We start from the raw sequence: 22022 nt of genomic DNA on the forward strand, positions 1-22022 counted from the left end.
ATCAAAGTCTCAAGCTGCAAATCGGGTATTGCATTCAACATCAATTTCTTCCTTGTAACCCTCTCCTTTTGTCTTATTGAGCGAACCTTGCTCATGCTTATCAACTTATATCATAGATGGGGCTGTGATAAGTTTAACATTAAGGTTTTCTCTTCATTGTGGGCGCTGGTCTGTGGAATCCCCTACTATTTTTTACTGTGGGTGGCTTCTTTCATTTACATGCCGCTTCCTGTCATTTCTTTGTCTTCACTTCGATGATGTGTGGCTCTATCAATAAATATGGATGTCTTTTATTTACATCTAATCCTTATCACTTTGAGATAACAACTGTGGCATTCATCATCCATGCCAATGTCGTGATGTCATAAATCTCATTTGTTACTGTATTACTCTCCATTACTTTTAGGCCAATTAATACTTGCCCCAATTTTGAGGAACTGTGTATAAATTTGTTAGATGGACACAAGGGCGTAAGCCATGATTGGATAGAGCCTTTCATAAATGTTTTTCTTCTTCCTATGTTGAAAATTTTTGATCCCTGGTGACTTGTTCATTGGATGAATTTAGCCGGGCCTGAAAGTGGGTCCGGCTAAAAAAATTTTGAATTCAAACACCTGAAAAGATAAACTGATCTACTACTCATCTCAGACTGATTAGGATCAACTTTGATCACTGACTGACTGTTAAAAACTTATTTTATTACTTTTTTGTAACTGTCACTTTTGCGCCAGGAGGCCTGTTGACTGGCCTTAAAAACTAATCCAAACACCCGACTGAGCTCCAAAAAAAGACCCACTGAATCTTTGTTTTGCATTCTTCCATCTTATCAAATCGCCTCTCATGAAAAATCCTTGGTCAAAAGATATTGACCGTCAAAGTTGCCCTCTCAGATTTATCTACAAGAAAACAAGTCAGAAAATAATAAACTAGGTTTGAATTAGGTTTTGAAAATTGGGCAAATGGACACTTTGAAAGACGAAAATTGGGGCATTGGTTCTCTGTTATGAGGACATTATGGATCTATGACTTCGGATCATGACGAATAATAGGGCATAAATGGCAAGCGTCTGAAGTTGGCTACTCAGAATTGCAAGACAAGAGACAACAGTAGAAAAAGTGTTTTTTGCAAATGAAAAGGCCCTGGAAAAATGTGCAAACGGATTCATCAAGTTTTATAAACTGACACACTTAGAGTATTTTCAAAGGATAATACAGGGGTAGAATCCATTCGATCTCACCAATCACGAATCTCAAGTTATAATGTCTCGAATAGGGGTCCTGACAAATCTGCAAATACTGACACCAGTAAAAGGTTACAAATTGCATTTGGAATTGCGTTGAAAAACATATCAAATGGATTCATCAAGACTTAAAAATTGAAACATAGGAAGTCTCTGACATCTAAAATGAAACACAAGAGGAGTTTTAGCATTTTAGTTAACTGGTCAACAGTTATAACTCGTCAAACAAGGCTTCCCAGAATTATAAACATTTTGCAAATGTGTGAAAACAGTAACTGACCAACTTTGAGGGATTCAAAACCTAATCAAATGAACTCAAAACGACTCAAAATCTAAAACATAGGTTCTCAAGTATTGACATTAGATATTGTCAAAGTGGTGAGTCCTAAAACATTTATGGGTATGAGATATTCATTAGCAAACACAACCTCTTGTCGTTGTTTGACACTTAGGTGAAAATGCAAATTTGGAACTAGCTCAAAACAAGACTTTGCCAAATAACTCGGAATGACAATTGATCTTCATGGAATGCATAAACAAGCTGAATGGAGGGTGTTAGAAACATTAAACACCTCAGGGACCTCATAGGTACAGCCAGGTACACATGCAATTATGGTCATTCATAGGGCTTGATTTGACTCAAAATTTTAAATGGTCGCTCAAAATGAGAATGCAATTTTGAGCACCAACAGAAGGCATTACCAGGGGAAGGTTTTACTGAAGCAGGTATTCTATCCCATGTCTTTTAAAATCTATAGTTGAAATCAATCATACATTCAAGGGGAGCTCTTTTTATAGTAGTCAACTATTCTAAAAGTGACAAATGATCAGTTTTGTCCTCAAAATGTTTGCATAATCCTACTCCTAATCCATCCCAATCTATTATAGAACCATGAGCCAAACCTCTATACCATTGTGGTGTTTTTCCTTTCAAGGATGAAGCTAGAAGCCTAAGTACAACATCATCCTCTATAATACCATGGATATTATAGACATTCACAACTTCTTGAATGTGTTATGAGGGAGAGATAGAAGTTTCAACAATAAATTCTGGTATACTTTTGAGTGCAGCTATTGGTATGTCATGTCTTTAAGCCAATAAAAGAGGACTTCCACCATTAAAGGTGGCAAAAGTATGGGCTCTAGGTTGTGCCATATAGACAAGTGATCTATTGATATGTGTTGATGGCAATCTAGGCTAAGATCTGGCAATAGGAGGGGTAGAGATAGATCTTGTAGGTGTATTCATTGCTATTGCACTCCTAACTAGTGATAAAGATACTCTAGTCCTCCTTCTTCTAGGATTTGAAAATGAAAGATCTTGGTATTAAAGCTTACCTCTAGAAGATTCCCTTGTTTCAACTTTGGGCATGAATTATTGCAACTTTGGTCTGGAACCAGATGTATTTGAAGCTCAGAGTCGCCAAGTACTTGAAGAATGAGCCTCTTGAAGGTTTGAGCACTGACGCTACTACTATCTCTTTAGTATTAATCTTGAAATCTTCTTTTTGACACCAGTAGTCTTAAATTTCTTTGAATAGAGTCCCACTGGGCATGCTAAAAACTGTTGTGACAAAGGTTTCCACCCACGTCCAAAGTTTTTACCAAAGGACAACCTTGTGAAACATGGAAAGAACCTCCAACTTGTGGGACTTGAACTATGAAGTTGAGTCTCTAGAGAAGGCTAGCTTCATTTACTATCAGGGTGCACCTAACTACTCTTGGAGAGGAAAAGGGAGAAGGAACGCATGAAAAGAAAATCTACCTATTCTAACCTAAGGGGGTGATGCACCAAAATAGAGTGTTCAGACCAATCTCTGCCCATACATGCACTATTCAACCATCATGACACCAAAAGATATACACATTCAAACTTGCTTTAATCTAACAATCACACACAAATCAGAAAACCCAAACTGAATGACACAAGAAAATAGAAGATTCACTTATATATCATTCATAGTCCAAAAGAGATACAATCATGAAAATTGTAGATCTCTACAAAACACCAATGAGAGGAAAATGATTAATGGCTAAAGGAGATAAGGCAGAATGTCATACAGTTTAGAGGCAAAGGGAATTTACACTGAAGTTGTAGAGCAATATCAAAGAAGTCAGAGAAGAGTCGACCTTTACAAAATTTATAGAATTTTCCTTGATAGCTCAAGCATAACTGAGATATTTTCTGATTGAAATTACTCTACAACCACCAGCATTAAGTCCTACTAAGAAAAATCATGTAGATCTAAAAAAAATTTGATCTGAGTATAAATCTAGATGCAATAATATCTGATCTGGGTTGGAATAGGGCCCTAAGAAGAAAAAGAGGTCACCATTGAATTATCTGACCAAGTAGAAGGGTTAGATCAGAGGTGATGGAGTGTTTTCCTATGTTTACTAAGTTTAGCATTTATCCAAGAGTGGTTGGCATTGATCATGAGGATTAGATCATGCAACAAAACCTTGATATCCCTTGTTTCTAGCTCGTAAATCAGCAAGATCAATAGGTTAACCAGATTCTAGCACCAGGATGAGCCACATGGACCAGTGATCCTTTTTTTATTTTGCCACTCTGTAGAGTCTCTACACAGTTGACCCTATCTTTATACCCAACTGCACCACCTCCTCAAACCCTAACCACAATGTAACTGCCAACCATCAGCCTTAAATTGTGCTACCTTCACTGTTAATCCTTGGCTAGTCCCATTGGGACACGTATCATTTAGGCACTTCCACACAATATTTAACTTCCTCATAACTTCATAATGCTAGAAAGCCCTAATCATTGATCTCTGCGAGATCAATGACTGTGAATATTCTCCATATACTATGCCTATCCTTCAAAATTTTGGGGCCCATAAAACACTTTGACATCTGACTCAACCTAACTTGGCCCCAACTGGCATCACTTTGGCATACAACTAGCACCACCTTGGTGACCCACACAAGAAATAGGTCCTAGAGAGACACGCAGTAGCAAGGTGCTTGCCCACATTACTTAAAGCCCTCACATTTTTATCTTATAGGAAAGTGCCAACCCTCGATCTCATTTGAATCTATGGTGATCAAAGCTCTGCAGGACTGCATACCTAACCAACTAGATGAACCAATAAGATCCCATCTTTGTTCCACCTCACCTGATAATTGCCACGGAAGATGAGTTGTTCAATTTCCTTTTGAGAAGGGTGGGCCCCATGACTTCACAACAGCCACATGTCATGAGGGCACATACCCGCATCACTTAAAATCCTCACATCTTTATCTTACAGGCATGCGCCAGTCGTTGATCTGATCACTTTGGATGGTGGAAGATGGAACTGGGAACATGTGAGGTCATGGGATAGGTGTCACAAAGGGGCATGCCTGCAATGTTTAATTTCCTTACAACTTCATCTTGTGGGCATGTGCCAGCCATTAATCCTAGGAAATATGACGGTGCTCATAACATGGGCTTTCAACACCTCTGTGACTATCCTTTGTGACATCATATGGACGCGTGTTGTTAGGGCTCTTACCTACATTATAAGAAAGTCTATCAAAAAATAAAATGTGGCAAAGTGGGTGCTAATCAAACTACTAGCTCACCCTACCATCTTGTCTACACTTTGCGGCCCACAAGAGAAGATGGACCCACCTGCCACATGGCCGAAAAGCACTTCCTCACATTACATAAAGGTCGTGCATTTGGAGAATGCGAGAATGCACCCACTGTAGATCTAAACAATATTTGCCAGCATAGAAAGTGTAGGTCAGTAGAAATAAAATAGAAAATAAAGAAATACCATAAGGTTTTTCTCGTTTTAATTTTTTGATATTTCTACAGTGTTAAAATAATAAAATAGTGGGAAGTAGCCATTGGGCGGGGCAAGCATTCAAATTCAAATTTTGGCAGGAGGCAAAATGGGTAACAAATACAAAGAAAACAAGCTAGGTAGTTAGGTTTGCAATAAAGTTATCTGGTGGTCCAAATTTGTAAGAAATACCACTAGATTTTTAAAGCCATTATGATGAACCCATTGAAATGTAGAAGGAATATTCTACACAGGGCTGATGTGTGACTGCCTGATACTTGTGCAAAAGAAATTTCTCTACAAGGCTACCTAGCCTAAATTTTTTTCAAAAATTCTATCTTAAAAAAGCAAAGAAAAATTAGATATAAAAAATAATTAAATAGATCTAAAAAATTACCATACCCAAATTGCAAATGGAGGCCTTTGGGTGTTGATTTGCAAAAAACATTTGCCTCACGATCGACTTTAGTCTAGGGTAGCTAAATTTATAGTTGATTTTCACTGAATTGACATTCTGGATGTAATGGCAAGGTCAGATCTAGCTCTAGATGCTCCCAATGACTGTGATACTCTAGATTCAGGCTGAGGTGCTTAAGCAAGAAAATGGTCTTGAATGACTATGTGAAGAGAGATTCTCTAAGAGCTTTGATACCATGTAAGAATTTATCTTAGGGAAAATTCATCCAAGATCAAAGAATTTGAACACAAGCACAACTATAGACCAAAGAGAGTATGATCAAAATATCATAGCATGTCCTGATACATTACAATGTGTTCAGATGAGTGTACACACTAGGAGTGCCTGTATATAAAGGTCTTTAAGATGCATCTAGAATGTCTCTAGAAGGTGCCAGGAGATAAGCTTGAAAACTAAGCACACGTCCTCCATTGTGCATGAATTTACATGCAATAATGAGAGGATTAGCATGACAAGGTGTCCCATGTGTGGAGATGTTGTAAACACCATGTGCTGAAATAAAGTTCTTACTCCTATGTTGTAGACACCATGTGCATAAATAAGGTGCAAACTCCTATGTTGTCAACATGACAACTCACAAGAGTACACATACTCCTAGGTGACTAATAAATAAATATTAAAATAATACATTAACCTAAGTAAACTTATGTAAGTGTAAATAGTAAATACTTATTTACACCAACAACAATCTTTCTTAAATAGGTATTATGTTAAGGTTCTACATATTGATCGATAGTTTAAACTTCATCATCTTTTGTCATTTCTATCGTATTTTCTAATTGGTTGAATAAAACACCTTGGGATCATTACCTTCTAAAATGGCATGTGATCATCTTCTTAGCTAGCTCTACAAATGTTAAATATCATAGAAAAGTCAGCCAAAATGCTTTACATATGTGTTTGTGTCATTACAGACTTATATGTCAAAACTAAACTACATGACACTTGAATGCTTTGACAGTTGGTCATGCTTCATGTTGTGGCTCATCTTTTATATTCCTACATGCTCGACACTTAATAAATTGTAAACACGATTGTTCTCAACTATAATGCTAGGTGCGTACATCTTCTTGATCACTACTGAATGCTCAATAATCACTATCTTGCTTGGTATAATCATTGTATGCTCGACCTTTACTAGATAACTTAGTCGCATTAATGACCTTGTAATCTTGCCTAGTTAATGACTAAGTATTTAGACAGTAATGGAAAACATAGCCTTGGAGATCAACAAAAGGGACATAATAGCGAATGTGCATTTAATGTAATAATTATTTCTTCTATTAATTAAATATTCTTAAACTATTAATTAATCTTTTTATTTCCTCTAAATTTGAGTATTTGCATCATTTAATCATTCTCTGATATTAAATAACTAATTTTATTAGAATCAAGTGAAGAGCCTATAAGACAACGGTAATTTGTGAGCCTCTCACATGAGAGGTCTTAGGTTCGAATTTTCTTAACACATAAAAATAATTAATTACAAAAAAAATTTAATCTAGGCTTTGGCTATTTACCAATAAAAACAAAACTAATTTTATTAAAGTCTACATATAGTGGTAAACTGTCATCTTCTTATCTAAGAAGTCTTGTGTTTGAGTCTACAAGAACTTAACAATTAATAATAATTAACCTTGGTTTCATGCTATTACCTATAAAAACAAAATTAATTAAATAATTAAATTAAATTAATTAATTAATCTTTAATTAAATGATCATTATCAATTAATTAAAGTAAATTTCCATTTTCCCATAATTTCAATTATTATCATAAATTTTTTATATTAGCTAATTTATTTTTCTTAATTAAATTAATTTTCAAAATTAATTAAATTAAATTAAATCTCAATTTCCCTCAATTTCAATATCTAATTAATTTCATTCATTTTCATTTAATTTCATTTAATTCTATCTTCCTAATTTAATTGAGTTATTTTATTTCATTAAATCTTCTAAAAAACTAAAAGATCCATTTTCAAAGGAATTATAAATTTTAAAAATTTTAAACTCTTTGGAAACCTTTTATTCTCTAAAATTGAAAATATCTCATACTTAATCCTCTGCATTTTTTATTTTAAAATTTGAAAAGCTCCAACTATTTCTCTAGTTTTTAAAATCTTGTCTGAAGATCACAATATTTCCAAAATCCATCTCAACCAATTATGAGTGTCTTGAAAATCTATTTAAACAACCCTCCTATCTCACAATCTCATCACTAACTTTTGCATCTAACTCCTATCATTTTAGTATGATTTTTCTATCGTTTGAAATCATATCTTTGATTATTTTCTAGAACTCAGAATCTAAATGTTGCCAAAATCACAACTGAGTTCAAACTTCATACAAAAAATGGAGAAGTAATTGACGCTTGAAGGGCTTATATATTTGAATGCATTCGTTTGTTTGTATTTTATTTTTTTATGGTCATGCTTTCATTTTTCTTGTTTGTAGGGTTAAATAATTATGTTATTTTAGTATTATGATTGAATCAATGCTACTTATAGTTTTGTTTCAGTCTCGTAGATTTCCCCTACAATAGTCAGGAATATACTAATGATTTGTTTTGTGAGAATGAAAATTCTAGCTAGAATCTTGTTGGGGTGTCATTCCCCATTTTTTCCCCTTTTCGTTAGGATCAATTTAGAATTTTTGGTTTGTTTTTTTGGTTATTATTATTATTAATGTAGTTGTGGGTTTATTTGTTCTTCATTGTAAATCTAGTTTTCCTTTAATCAATGACATATGATGAACATTATGATTTAGGTTGAACAATTAAATTATGGATTACACTAGAGGCTAAATAGAAATTTTATTATCTAATGTAAGAAAAATAAATCAAAGGACAAAGAATCACAAATAATTACAAATGACTACAATTGAATTCAATATATTTAGACTACACTTTTCTAGGATTATGAATTTGATCATGCTAAAGTAGAGAATCTAGTTGGAAGAAAGGAAATAGAGAGAAAATATGTTGTGAAGTCAATAAGAAGAAATCCCCAAACCTTAGGACCATATGAAATTACACAATTGGATTAAAAAGGAAATATAAAAGTACAAGAAAAAAAGTAGGAAAAAATGACAAACAAGAAAAGAAAAGGACACACAAACTAGTTAATACCAAGAAAAAAGGCCCCAAGCCAACAAGAGATTAATTTTATGATATGAGTTATCATTACCTTATAATGAGTTGCCTATTGGAATAAAATAATTGATGAAAATATTAATAATATCATTTTCCTATTAGAAATATCTAAATATAAATGAGAAAATAATAGTTTATTTCAACATCATTTGCCATAATAGTACTAAAGGTGGAACACAAAAAATTTACCAAATCATTTATGAAATACTAAAATAAAATGCATGGCAAGGACATCCTTTAAATTCACATTTTGTATCATAGGAAAATGTAATGAATCATTATAAGTAATGGTAAATTAAAATGCTTCTTTTAGTCAATGACATTTGTAAAAGTAACAAATTAGCAATTTAATCAATTTGGAAGTGGAAACACATAAATTTTAGCCATAATTGTGCATTATTTAAGAGTAATTTCATATAATGTCTATTGATCTATAAGAATATATTATATCAAAATCTAGAAAAAATGATGCATATTTTTTATTAAAGGAGAGACGATAAGGGTTGTAAACCTGAGTAACAACAAATAACCAACATAACTTTTATGCTATGGGTTGTTCCATCCATGTAGTAGAAAAGACCATCTCTAACACAAACCTCTAGAGACCCACCAGAGAGAAAGACCTTTATAAAAAATAAACTAAAGTACTCTAAGAATCATAGTATAAATTATCATCCAAAACATTGTTGATAAACCAAAAATATAACCGCGTCTTAGTGTACTAGTCATTTAGAATATCTAGATTTAACATAACAATTTTAAAACCATGTCCCAAAATTACAAGAAGGATCACAATGATTATAAAAAGAAAGAAAATTGAACTACTCATCGTTAAAGCATAATATAAAAAAATTTAAAAGGCCCAAAAACATGTGGGTTAACTGATGTTCAACAAGCATTATGAAGCAAGCTGATGGAATGACATTTCTCTATCAGTTAGAATAGTGACATGAAGATGTTATTTATGCTAGAGAAAAGAGATGAGATGCATGTGAATGCCTAATGTCTTTGGCATTGTTGTCAAATAGTGAGATGAGTTAAGGTTACCTTTCATATATTGAGATGTGCAGTTACTATTCAGAGGAAAAATCTATATGATGTGATTATTGTCAAGGAGATAAATGTTGCTAGAGGTATTGTAGTTATCAGTAAAAGGGAGATATGATAGAGAGAGAGAGTATGTGCTAAAATGATAGAGGGAGTATCATATAGTTGATACTACTATAGTTTATTTTATAGGGAGAATCAAGAGATTACATTCAATTAAAATCAAAATGAAACTAAGAAAGAGAGAACAAACATAGAGGGAGCTGGAAGTACAAGTTTAGAAGCTAAAAAAATGAAGATTTTGGATTGCATTGTAACTAGAGGTATTTCCATCAATGCCAAAGAGGGATATTATTGGAAACTTTAATTGAAACAATTCTTATCTTGTCACTGACATCAAAACTATTGGTAAGACATTATCTAACCTACTGGAGAGACATTTACTAACAATGTAGAGTGCCATATCTATTGATGGATAAAGAGGATTTAAAAAGAAGAGATAACAAGGTGAGCTAGTGATGTTGTGTAGAAGAGAGAAGTTAAGTATTCTAGAATTATGATAGGCATTGTATAAGTTTGACATTGAAAAAATAATATGTTGTTTAATCATTACATGGAGTGAAGAAAATAAATGAAATTGATGCATCAATAAAATTAAAAGAGTTATGTTAAACTGTAAGCATGTCCAAGTATCAACATTGGTCGGTCAATGATGGAGATCAAACAAAAGATTGAGGATCTTAAGAAGAAGTTGAATAAATAGTATAACTCGAGTGATAGTTATTGCCAAAAAAGTTGATGAAGGAAGGTTAGTAATGACTGAACATTGTAATAACTAAGTCAACTAGTGAACACCAAGTGAAATATTAGAGTGTGTGCCAAGATTCATAGTGATGACCAAGCTAAAGAACTTAGTGATTGCCAAGAGAAAATGCAAGTTTTAATTTGTAAAAGAATCAAGTTTGAGGCCAACACAGTTAATTTTTTGGATGATTCAAAGTGCATGCATAATAAGAAATGATGAGATGGGGTATTTAATGCACTAAGATATTTTTTATCTGATCAAATAAAAGTATTTGATCAAAAGTTTCTAGAAGTATCAATAAAGGATAAGGAGAATAGAATAATAGAACGATTCCATAAATTTGACCTAACACTAAGATGTATGGTTATAGGGTAAAAGCACAAACCTGTGTCACCCTTTTGTAAAGGAATGAGCTAACAAAAGTATAATTGTTCACCTTCAATGACATAAAATGAGTATTACTATTTTGAATTTGAAACTTAAATAAACTAATGAATTGTGTAGAAATGGATGAAGTTAAGGATTATAATTCTTAATAATTATTTGGAATAAGAATTGATATAGTTTCCTAATTTTTACAGATAATTTTTTAACTGCTAAAAAATGCTAAAAATTAGGGTTCTAGTTCCCACCATAAAACTATATGGAAATAATATTATATCCCTTTGATCTTAGACTATGTTAGAGATAACATATATAGCTAAAACACTCAAAAATTAAAATCGGCTTTAGACCTATATTTTCTCTTTTATAATGATTCAAATTTCAACTCACTTGAAATTGATCATTTTCATCTCCCACTATATTTTTCAAAACATATTTATTCTAGCTAGGAGAAAAAATATGCATTCTAAAAGAGGACTCTCTCATCTAGAACATCATATAATTTTAAAGTTTATTCCATATGATTTAATATTTTTTCTTTTCAAAAATCAACATCTTTTCGAGTGTTAAAATGTGTACTTGTAGATTTTTTCATTACAATATACTTTATCTAATTAAAACACTGTAAACTCTATATGAGAATATTCTTGACTCTCATCTCTATAAAATGGTGTTTATATGTTATTAAAAAAAATATTATAGAAAATAGTAAGACTTATTCAATTGTCACTTTTTTGAAATAATTGTATTTCTTTATTGATTGGACACAAACTAGTATAAAAACATGCATTTAATAGACATTTCCAATTGGGAAAGTGTGAGAACATAAATAACTTAGCTAGAATGAATTTATCTATATCATATGTTTGAACAAAATTGACTTTTAAATACAAATACTCAAATTCAGTCATTCTGATAAGTCAGCCTAAAAGGTGATATGACTTTTTATATTTACCCTATATTTAAGAGGAAAAATATCAAACTTACCTAACTAAGGAGGCATAAGAGAAGATTTCTGAGGTTGGTTCATTTTTTACTAGAGATCTTAAGGAGAAGTGAGGTGCTAGGAAGAAGAGGAGAAGTGTGAAGAGATTAGTGTGTTATGAATTCTTGAAGGGATGTCGAGAAGATTAGTGATCAAGATAACAATGAAGGGTAGTAAATGAACCACCAGATGAGTGAATGGAGATATGATTTGGGTGGAAGCAAGAAGTTGGGTCTCAATTCCATGCAAGTCTATAGATTAAGATCATTCTCTTTTAGAAATGGGTACTCAGTTTTAAAAAATGGGCACCCATATTAGGCTCAGGTGCCCAATTCTAAATTTTAAAAATGGGTACCTATTTTTGAAAAAATAGAACAAATGATTCTTTTAGAAATGGGTACCCATTTTTTATCTATAAATAATGGGTATCCATTTCAAAAAAAATCATTTTTTTAAATTTTCGGGGCATTTTAAATACTACTTTTAATTTTTCAAAATGGGTACCCATTTTTTAATTTCATATAATGGGTGCCCATTTCTTACAACATGGGGAGGGATTTTTTTTCTTACTTCAGATTTTGGTTCAGGATAGGCTTGTTGAGCCCAAGTGTATCCCTTGACCTCTCAAGATTTGGCTAAGGCATTGAACTCACGAATTAATACCTTGCCATAATTTTTAGAGGGTCTTCCTGATCAAATTTTTTTATGTAATAAAAACTAACTAGAGCTCTCCATTTCTTGATTTCAGAAATATAAATTCTATAGTGTTATGATTTTATTTACTATTTTTGCATTTCTTTTAATCAAAGGTGGTACCTAAATATAAAATAGTGAGGTTCACAAAAACTTTACTAACTTTTTAATTTTATGACTTTTCTTAAATTAATTTATATATCATCAATCTACATACAATTCTTTTGAAGTTAAAAAAAAATATTGAAAAAGGTAAAATTTTGATCAAATTATGTTTTCTGTACCCGAGAGGTTCTAAAATATAACTTTATAGCAAATTAATAATTAATAATAAAAAATTTATGCAATGAAAAATTAAGAAAAAATACCATCTTCTATATTTGGTGCATTTGGTAACTTTGTCTAAAATGATTTACTTGAAACTTCATTTATTTGTGTCAAATTATGGTGTTTGTACATGAGTGTGGTATGGTCCTGAAACAAGCATTTTGAAAAAGTGATTTTTAAAGATCTATATCATAAAAAAATCTATCATATAAGTACATAAATAAATTACATATTCAACAAATAGATTTCAAACACTACAATTTTTATTTCTAAATTTTTTTATATTTATTCTCTAAAAGCATCAAAATTTAACATCAATTGACAAGAAATTTCAAAAATAGAAGAAAATAATTTCACTTTTTACCCAAGAGTGAGACCCAGCTTATTGCACTTACCCATTTTGCAAATTATATATATATATATATATATATACAACTTGTTACATTCTAACCATTGTGATGGTCAAAATATTTTAATCAAGCTTGACCTAATAGTCATTTTGTAAATCATTAAATCAAGGTGAAATTCTATTGGAATGATCCAATGTCCTCTAACAAGGCCACTCCTAATAGGTTGTCTAACTCCTTTAATAGGGTCACATTTAACAATGTGTTGTATAACCTTTAACAGGGTTGGGTCTTAAAACTAAGCTCACTTCAGAAGAGTGGAAAATTGGTAGCATGTTACTTTGTCATTTTTCCATATTGGATTTCAATTTTAAATCCTAGTGTCAAAGTGTTCTTTACATGTATAGATTTTATTGCTACACATGCTATAGTTTTACAGTAGTTTATTCATTGGTAGTTGGCACATATAGGAAATAAAGAGTTAAGAAATTGTATGAAAAGTTATTTTAAAAAAAAATAGCAAAGTAGACAAAGCTACTATGTATGTATGTATGTATGTATGTATGTATGTATGTATATACATACATACATACATACATATATGTATCTACACACACACACACACACACACACACACACCTAGTTCAAAGGCTCCACAGGGAAAGAACTAGGAAGAAAACTTTTCTTCTCAACCCCATTACAAAAAAGATATACACAAATACAATATTTAGTATCAAGTTAAAGGATAGATTACACTTCCCCAAGCTTCATACTAACTAAAAAAATAATATAAGAAATTGACGACATCAAATTATAGCTTGCTCCTTAAATGTGATGGCTGCTAGCATGGGGTGTAGATAAAGTACCTTATCCATGTCATGGTCTACAATTAAAATGTCACCACAACCTAGGTTCAAAAGATGATCAGCAATTGAATTACCTTCTTGGTATATATGAGAAATAGTACTTGAATCAATAGAGTCAATAAGTGTCCAAATTTGTTATAAATATAGGTCAAGTTTTTGTTAACAATTTTTCTATTAATACATGCATGAATAGAAATCATGGAATCTCCTTCAACATGGATATGAGTGCATCCCAAAGAACTAGCAATCATTAACCCATGTAATAAAGAAAAAGCTTCAACCACATTATTCATACCCTGTGGGATGGGAGATGAATATAAGGCAACAAGAACTCCAAGATGATTTCTCAAGCAAACCCCAATGCTTGACTTACCTAGGTTCTAGCATGAGGCTCCATCAAAATTAACCTTAATAACTCAATTTTCTAGTGAGGACCATTTAACCTCTATCATATCAATTCCTCTTGATGCCCTATTAAAAGTAAGGAAATTTGCAAGAGAAATATATTTCCACTACTTGATTGTAGCATCATCCCAATTAGAGAATAGGATGTGTGAGGAATTATTCTTAATATTGGCTAAAACAAGTTCTAAAATAGACTTTTCAATAGTAATCTTCAAAACATCCATTGTGGAAGGGGATTGCCTAAAGATACACTTGTTTCTCTCCCACCATAATGACCAAATGATTAGAGATGGAGAAAATATCTAGATAGATGGAAGGAGAGACTTAGTATACAATGTTGGCCAAGATTCAAATAAATCCCAAAAGGTATTAGGGAGTGGCATAACAAAATTCAACTTATTAGGAACAAATTTCTAGCATTCCTACACAAACTCACATTGTAGAAAAATATGATCTGCATCTTTAAGATCTTGCTGGTAGAGGTGACATCTAAACCTCTGAGAAATGTTGAATTTTTCCAGCCTATCACTAGTGAGTGGTCTCTTTAGGAGGGCTAGCCAAGAGAAACATCTAGCTTTAGGTAATGTGCAATCAATCTAGAAAAATGAAAATGCCCTACTTTTGATTCTAGAATCCAATACTCTAATGAGAGCCATGTACCTAGCTTTAACTAAATGATTACCATCAAATGCTGGGGCCCAAAAAACTGAATCCCTACTATCTTGATAAAATTCTTGCTTGTCTTTTAAAATATTCTTGAAAAGTTTGACAAAAAAATTAGAAGCAAGAAGAATACTAGGCTCCTTCCAAGTTACCTAATGTGACATTGGATCCACATGATCTATATAGTTGTTACGATTAACCCCAGACAAAAATATATTCTACATGCAAATATAACCAATATCAAAAAATAATAGATCTCACATGAGAGAACACAAGACACCAAGATTTAAAGTGGTTCACCAAATCCCCAGGCTACATCCACCAACAACAAGTCCAATATTATTATGATCTAGTGATTACAACTTGATTACAATCCATAATCCCTTACAACTCAATACCACTGCAAGCCACAATTTTCACATCACACCTTATGAAAATCCCTAACTCTAAGTCTTTTTATACAAGCTTTTTTGTTGCTTAAAAAATTAGGGTTAGAATAATAGAAAAATAGTAGCCAATGCCTTTTACAATATAAGGTCATTTTTGGCTTCCAGTTGGGTGTTTCTGTTGGGTGATGCGACGCGCTCCCCTACCCACAGGTGGTTAATTATGTGGTGTTCCATGTTCACTAACAGTCATGGCTTTTGGTGCAACGGCAAATGGGCCCTACAATTGGTATCAGAGCCTGGTTTTGGCTTGGTCATGGGTTCAAATCTCCCCGGTGCCTGCCCGACCTGCGTAAGCACCTGGTATGCGCGTCGAGGGGGAGATTTTTGGGTGATGCGACGCGCTCCCCTACCCACAGGTGGTTAATTATGTGGTGTTCCATGTTCACTAACAGTCATGGCTTTTGGTGCAACGGCAAATGGGCCCTACAGTTTCCCCTTGACCCGACCTTGTATTTTTGGGAGAGCACACCTAGGGTGCTGCCCTAGGACCCCGTAGGGGCATTTCCCCTTGACCCCTTCTTAGGGCCACTACCCCCAAACCCTCATAAAAATAATCTAGAGGAAAACCATGCCGAATAAACCTCATGTGCTACCTAACCCATTGACCCCACATTTAATATTGGAAATTTAATTTCTTTTCCCAAATATTAAATAATTTCATGAACTATTATCACAATGTTATAATACAACTCATCAAGTATATCTCATGGGAATCTTTACATGTTGTACATCCATCTAGGTGCAACATTACATAATAAAATAAAATAATACAATATAACAATATTATGCAATGTGTGCAACATGCATTATCTCAGCAATAGTGACACACCTTATCTTCCCAAGAGGATTTTAAAATATGGATAGAATTAAAAAATTTAGGAATACTTCCTAGAGGGGGGAAAGCCATTCCATGAATCTACCCAAAAGCATGCCCTCCAGCCATTATTAATTTCCCAAGATATCTAATCACCAATAATTTGCCTAGAGGCAGCCATAAAACTCCATTTCTTAAAGCCTTTGGTAGAGAAGTAGTAGATGTAGACACATAAAAATTCTTTACAAAATAAAGTATTTTTATTTTCTGGAAAAAATCCCTGAAGACATCATCATTTATTAATTATTTAATTAATTTTAATGCCATTAAATCCCTTTATCTTAATTAAAAATATTTAATTAAGAAATCCCTCCCAAAAATGTTTAAACCTTATTTAAACCTTATTTCCTTATTTATTAATTATTTAATTAATAAATTGACCAAAAATCCCAAAATAAATAATTTAATTTTTTTTTGCCCAAAATTTAACCAATTTCCTTAAGACCACTAACCTCTTCCAAAATCTTCTAATCCTTCTTTAATTTCAATTAAAGGCTAATCACATCATTTCCTACCCCTAATCCCAAATCAAAATATTTAATTAAGATTAAATATTAATCCTCATATTTATTAAAAATATTTTAATAAATATCTCCACAACCCAAACTCTTGAAATAAATAAAACTTTATTTATTTTCTAAAAAACTTTCTTTATCCTCATCCTAGAAGCCTAGACTCTTCTAGAAGATGTCAATTCTAATCCTAATCCCCCCTCTAACCTTGTCACATTCCCTAAACAAGGTTAGCCAACTCCTAAGCTAATCCTAATCCCTCTTCTAATCATGTGCACAACTTAAGCAAGGGTTAAGACTTGCTAACCCAAGCCAAAGTCAACAATCTCATCCTCCTCCCAACCATCTCTATTTATGACCCAACCATCTCTATTTGACCCAACCATCCCCATTTATGGCTCAACCTCCCTCATTACTCCTTTGACCAACCCATATCCTACCCTCTCACACCCAATCACCCTGTGACATGTGTCACCTCCTAATTGGCTTTAAATAAGCACAATCCATGTGCTCCCCTATGAGTGCATCCTAGCCCTCCCTCACCATCTTGCCATCCTTGCATCTAGACTGTCCATCCTTCCACCCCTTGGCCTATAAATAGAAGCCTCTCCCTTCACTAAAATCATCCACTTTTGAAGCAAACTTATAATGCTATTTTGAGAGCCTAAAAACTACCAAAATACTATTATAATGCTAAAAACCCTCCATACCTTCATTGTTGAATCATTCATCCATACTCATATTTGATTATGACTCATCCATTTGGAGCTTGAGCAAATCATGAGCATACATCCACTATCCATCAGGGACATAGCTTCGTCATCGTGAGAAGCACTTGAGGAGTTTACCATCTTTGCTCTAGTTTCCTCAATCTTGTCTTCTTTAGTCCTATCTTAAGTGTTTACTTGTTTTTAGGATTGAGAATGCTTTTTATAGATTAGTGTTCATTTTACTCTATTAAAATAGGTGATACATTTTGGCACACCCGGTGGGACTCCACTATGGGTCATTCATTCATCCATTTCAATCCATATTCGATCTATTTTTTTTGTTTGTTTGCAAACTAACGATCTAACATTTGTTGTTGTTTGAAGGTGTTGCAAGGTGTTTTGTTTGTTTGTGCAGGTTGAAAGATGCATTTAGGAGGAAAACATATCCTAAAATTTTAAAAAAAAATCTCATCTTCTCTCTTCTTCAAATTTTCTTAAAAACAAAAAAAACAGAAAAAAAAAAAACAAAAATTTGGGTACACCTTTTTTTTGTGAAAGTTTGGTAGAAATATGCATATTCATATATATGTGTTTAAAAAAAATAAAAAATCAAAAAAGTATAAAATACGTGCTTGTCTTTTTGGAGTGGTACAGATTTTGGCCCCCAATATTTTTCAAATTTCTTGCAAGTACCATCCAGACCCATCCAGACCGACTTGGCAGCCACCACAACGTCATTTCTAGTCACAACCCATGGCCTTTGAAGACCACCAAACACTATTGCTCTCATTCATTGGGTTTTAGCTATTGTAGTAAAACATCATCATATTAAAATCACTATCTAATCATGCATAGTCCATGCCCATTGGATCTACCATGTTAGCAGGTCAATTTTTGTTTATGCATATGACAGCCATATGGCCATGAAATTCAAACTTGCACTTTGATGATGTTAGCATGACATCATTTCTACATGCCCTTTTAAGCCTTGAGAAGCAACATTTGGTGTTTTGCTCATAACTTGAGCATCTGGACTCTGTTTTTAGAAAATGAAATATCCTCGAAAAGATGGTTTCGAGCCTGTCATGATGGTATTTGTTTCTATCATATTTTGCAGCCTTTTAAATATTTATTTTTACTATCAATGACTAAAATTTGATGGTTTTTGCAGGGATATTTGCTAACTCATGCATTATCGGTTGAAGACTTCTATGAAACCAACTAATCACATTTCTTGTAGGTTCTCCTTACATGGTTTAATGCTCTTGGAAAATGAACTTGAAAGTTTAAACACTTGTCTTTGAATACATGTTGCTAAAATGAACTTGAATGTTCAAACACTTGCCTTTGAATGCATGTTGCTAAAATGAACTTGAATGTTTAAACACTTGTCTTTGAATGCACGTTGCTAAGATGAACTTGAATGTTTAAACACTTGTCTTTGAATGTATGTCGCTTAAATCAATCTTGAATGCCATGGATTAAAATCAAGTTTTTCTTGGAATGCATGCTTAAAATGACAAACACAATCTTGAATGCAAAAGGTCAATTAATCATTACAATATCTCACACTTCATCTTTTGGGGCATAAAAAGAATCCACATTTTAGAAACGTTCTAAGTTATAAAAACCAAATAAAGACACTTTGAGTGAGTTTATTGTTGGACTCACCTCCTTTAATCACCCATCATTCTAACCATTGGTTGCAATCTCAGCACCATATATGGGGATGGGTCTACCTAAGAGGGTGTTAAGTGCTCCACAAAAATCAAACTCCACTTACTTGTATTTTTATTAGCTTTTCTAAGTTAGAAAATTCCTTGAATGCACATTAGTCTCGCTAACACTTCATTTGGGCATAAAAAAAATTGAACAAATCTTGACGTGGAGGGCCTTTGGGTGCATGCTTGAAATCGAATTTCACACATCTTTTTTTGGGCTTAAAACAAACTCACACTCAATCTTGAATGCCTTCAAGAAAAATCAATTGATACTTGACGTGGAGGGCCTCTAAGCATGCGAGTTTACTTTTGTTGACCCTAAATATTCTTTTTGTATTCATTCTTTGATCGATTTTACTTTTGTTAATGCTTCAAGTTGGAATTGAACATCTGCATCCTAAACATGTGTGTTTGCAAGGTCTATATCAAAAAACTTAAGTGTCAGTTGGAAAAGAATTCTATCTTTTAGCCTAAGATCATCCAAGTCTTCTCTCCCCTTGTCATCTTTCGAGGCCATCTTGGATGCATAAGATTAGGATCCAAACTTGGTCAATCCTAGCTTAGGGCATACTTAGCGTAGTCACTACCTATTTCAGAAGTTGAATGAGTTGAAGCAAAACAACCAAAATACCTCTAAGCCAAGCACATTCAGGAGTTTATGTCAGAACAACCCAAACCCAAATATAAGTTTCACAAAGTCAAACTCAATCCATCTTAGGCATACCAAAAACTTTCAGCCAAGAGAAAGGAAATAACACCAAGCCCTCAAATTGCCAAAGTCCACAAAGAAGAGGACAAAGCTGCTGACGAAGCCCTTCAAGATGCCTAGTTAGATCGCACTATCCAACTTAACCAACATCCAGGAGTTAACCCTACTTATGCATTACCAACTAGGCATGATTTATATGATTAGACTCCCTTGTTTCTCCACATCTTCCTGCATAAGTTTCACTTTAGGGTCATCTTTGTAGGAAAGCCAACCATTCTAGGTTATCCCTTTAAGCATTTTAGCTGATCCATCTCATTTAGTTCTTTTCTTTAGAACCAAACCATCTAACTAGTAATCAAAAAAATCACATCCAAGCTTTCAAAATTGTTGTCACCTTGCCAAAATTTTTCCATTCCTACCATCTTGCAAATCTACCAGTCTCACCAAGGTTATCCCTCTGATGGAGCTTTGTCTAGGGTAATCTAGGCTTGTCACTTGTCATCCCTCATCACCTTGAGCTAAAGGTTGAGATCCACAAGTGGTTAATCTCATGTTTTTCCTAAAGGATCATCAATCTATCCTTAAGTTGACACAATCACCACCAAGCTTGCACATAGGAAAGTAGACCTTTCATGCTTTGGCAACATATCTTTGAAGTTAGAATCTCCAACCCAATTCTCCTTAGGTTTGTCATATAGCTTTGCCTCAACCTAGGAAATCATTTGCATAGAATATCCTTCCCCCTTTGCATCCATCAACATTGTTGCATCTCATCCCTAGGAATATTCTACATTTTCATGCCACCCACCACTCGTTTTGGTAGAAACACAAGGAAAAAGGACACTCATTTTGGTAGAAACATAAGGAAAAAGGACATGGATCCTAGTCATAGTAATAACACATCTCGAGCTCAGCCATACCCCATAGTTTCTATGATGCCACTAGATCCACCACCACAAATCCTCAAAGAGACAAGTTCCTCCATAGACATTGATGCTTTCATGAACTAGCCTGGTCATGCCACCATTATTAATGCCATCATAGATCGAAACAAGGAAACCATCATGGCAAATTTCTTAAGGGATAATGTTGGTTCCTTTGAATTTGGGTGTCCACCACCTATCGACATTTCAGATCCTACACACCCTTTGTTTGGGTGGCAACCAGCAGTCACAGAGTCATCTGTTCTTACCAATCCTTTCTCTGGATGTCAACCACATTAGACAGAACCTGTAGACCCGAATATACCCTCAACCCAAGTGCCTTCTCCTATTCCACAAAACACCCATCCCATCCTCACTCAACCCTTAGTACATGCTACATCCCAACCAACCTCATGTGTATCATCTGCCTCTGCTTCAACCACTCATTTCCCTACTCCCCCAAATCCTCAGTTTACATCCAACAACACTACCTTTTCACTTCCACCTCACAGCACACCTAGTCTATTTACTACTCAAATGCCACCACTAGGGTCAAATACCTCATCTTCCATCCCACCCAACATCACTATCAACCCCTTTGTAGCTAGCCAAAGCTCTTCCACCTCATTTCCTTTGGCACATTGGAATGTTGCTATAGCGCAAGGACCTACCACTAGTCCTCCCCCTACCACTACAGCCATGTCCACCCCTCAAACACTTTCATCTACCACTTCACATTGTTATTTACTACCACCCCTTACCAACTATCTCTCCATGCCACCTTTGGGAAATAGCCAAACCATCCCACCATTATAGTTCCCTATGATGAATACTCTACCACAGAATAATTACCTTGTGCCTACTCATAATCAGTCATACTCTCAAGCAGGAGTGCAACCCACATATATCGGATATGGTATGTATTCCCAAAGCATGGCACA

This window comes from Cupressus sempervirens, chromosome 1 (genome assembly GCF_028749045.1).
Source record: "Cupressus sempervirens isolate cs-2001-9-10 chromosome 1, ASM2874904v1, whole genome shotgun sequence".
Lineage (NCBI taxonomy): Eukaryota > Viridiplantae > Streptophyta > Pinopsida > Cupressales > Cupressaceae > Cupressus > Cupressus sempervirens.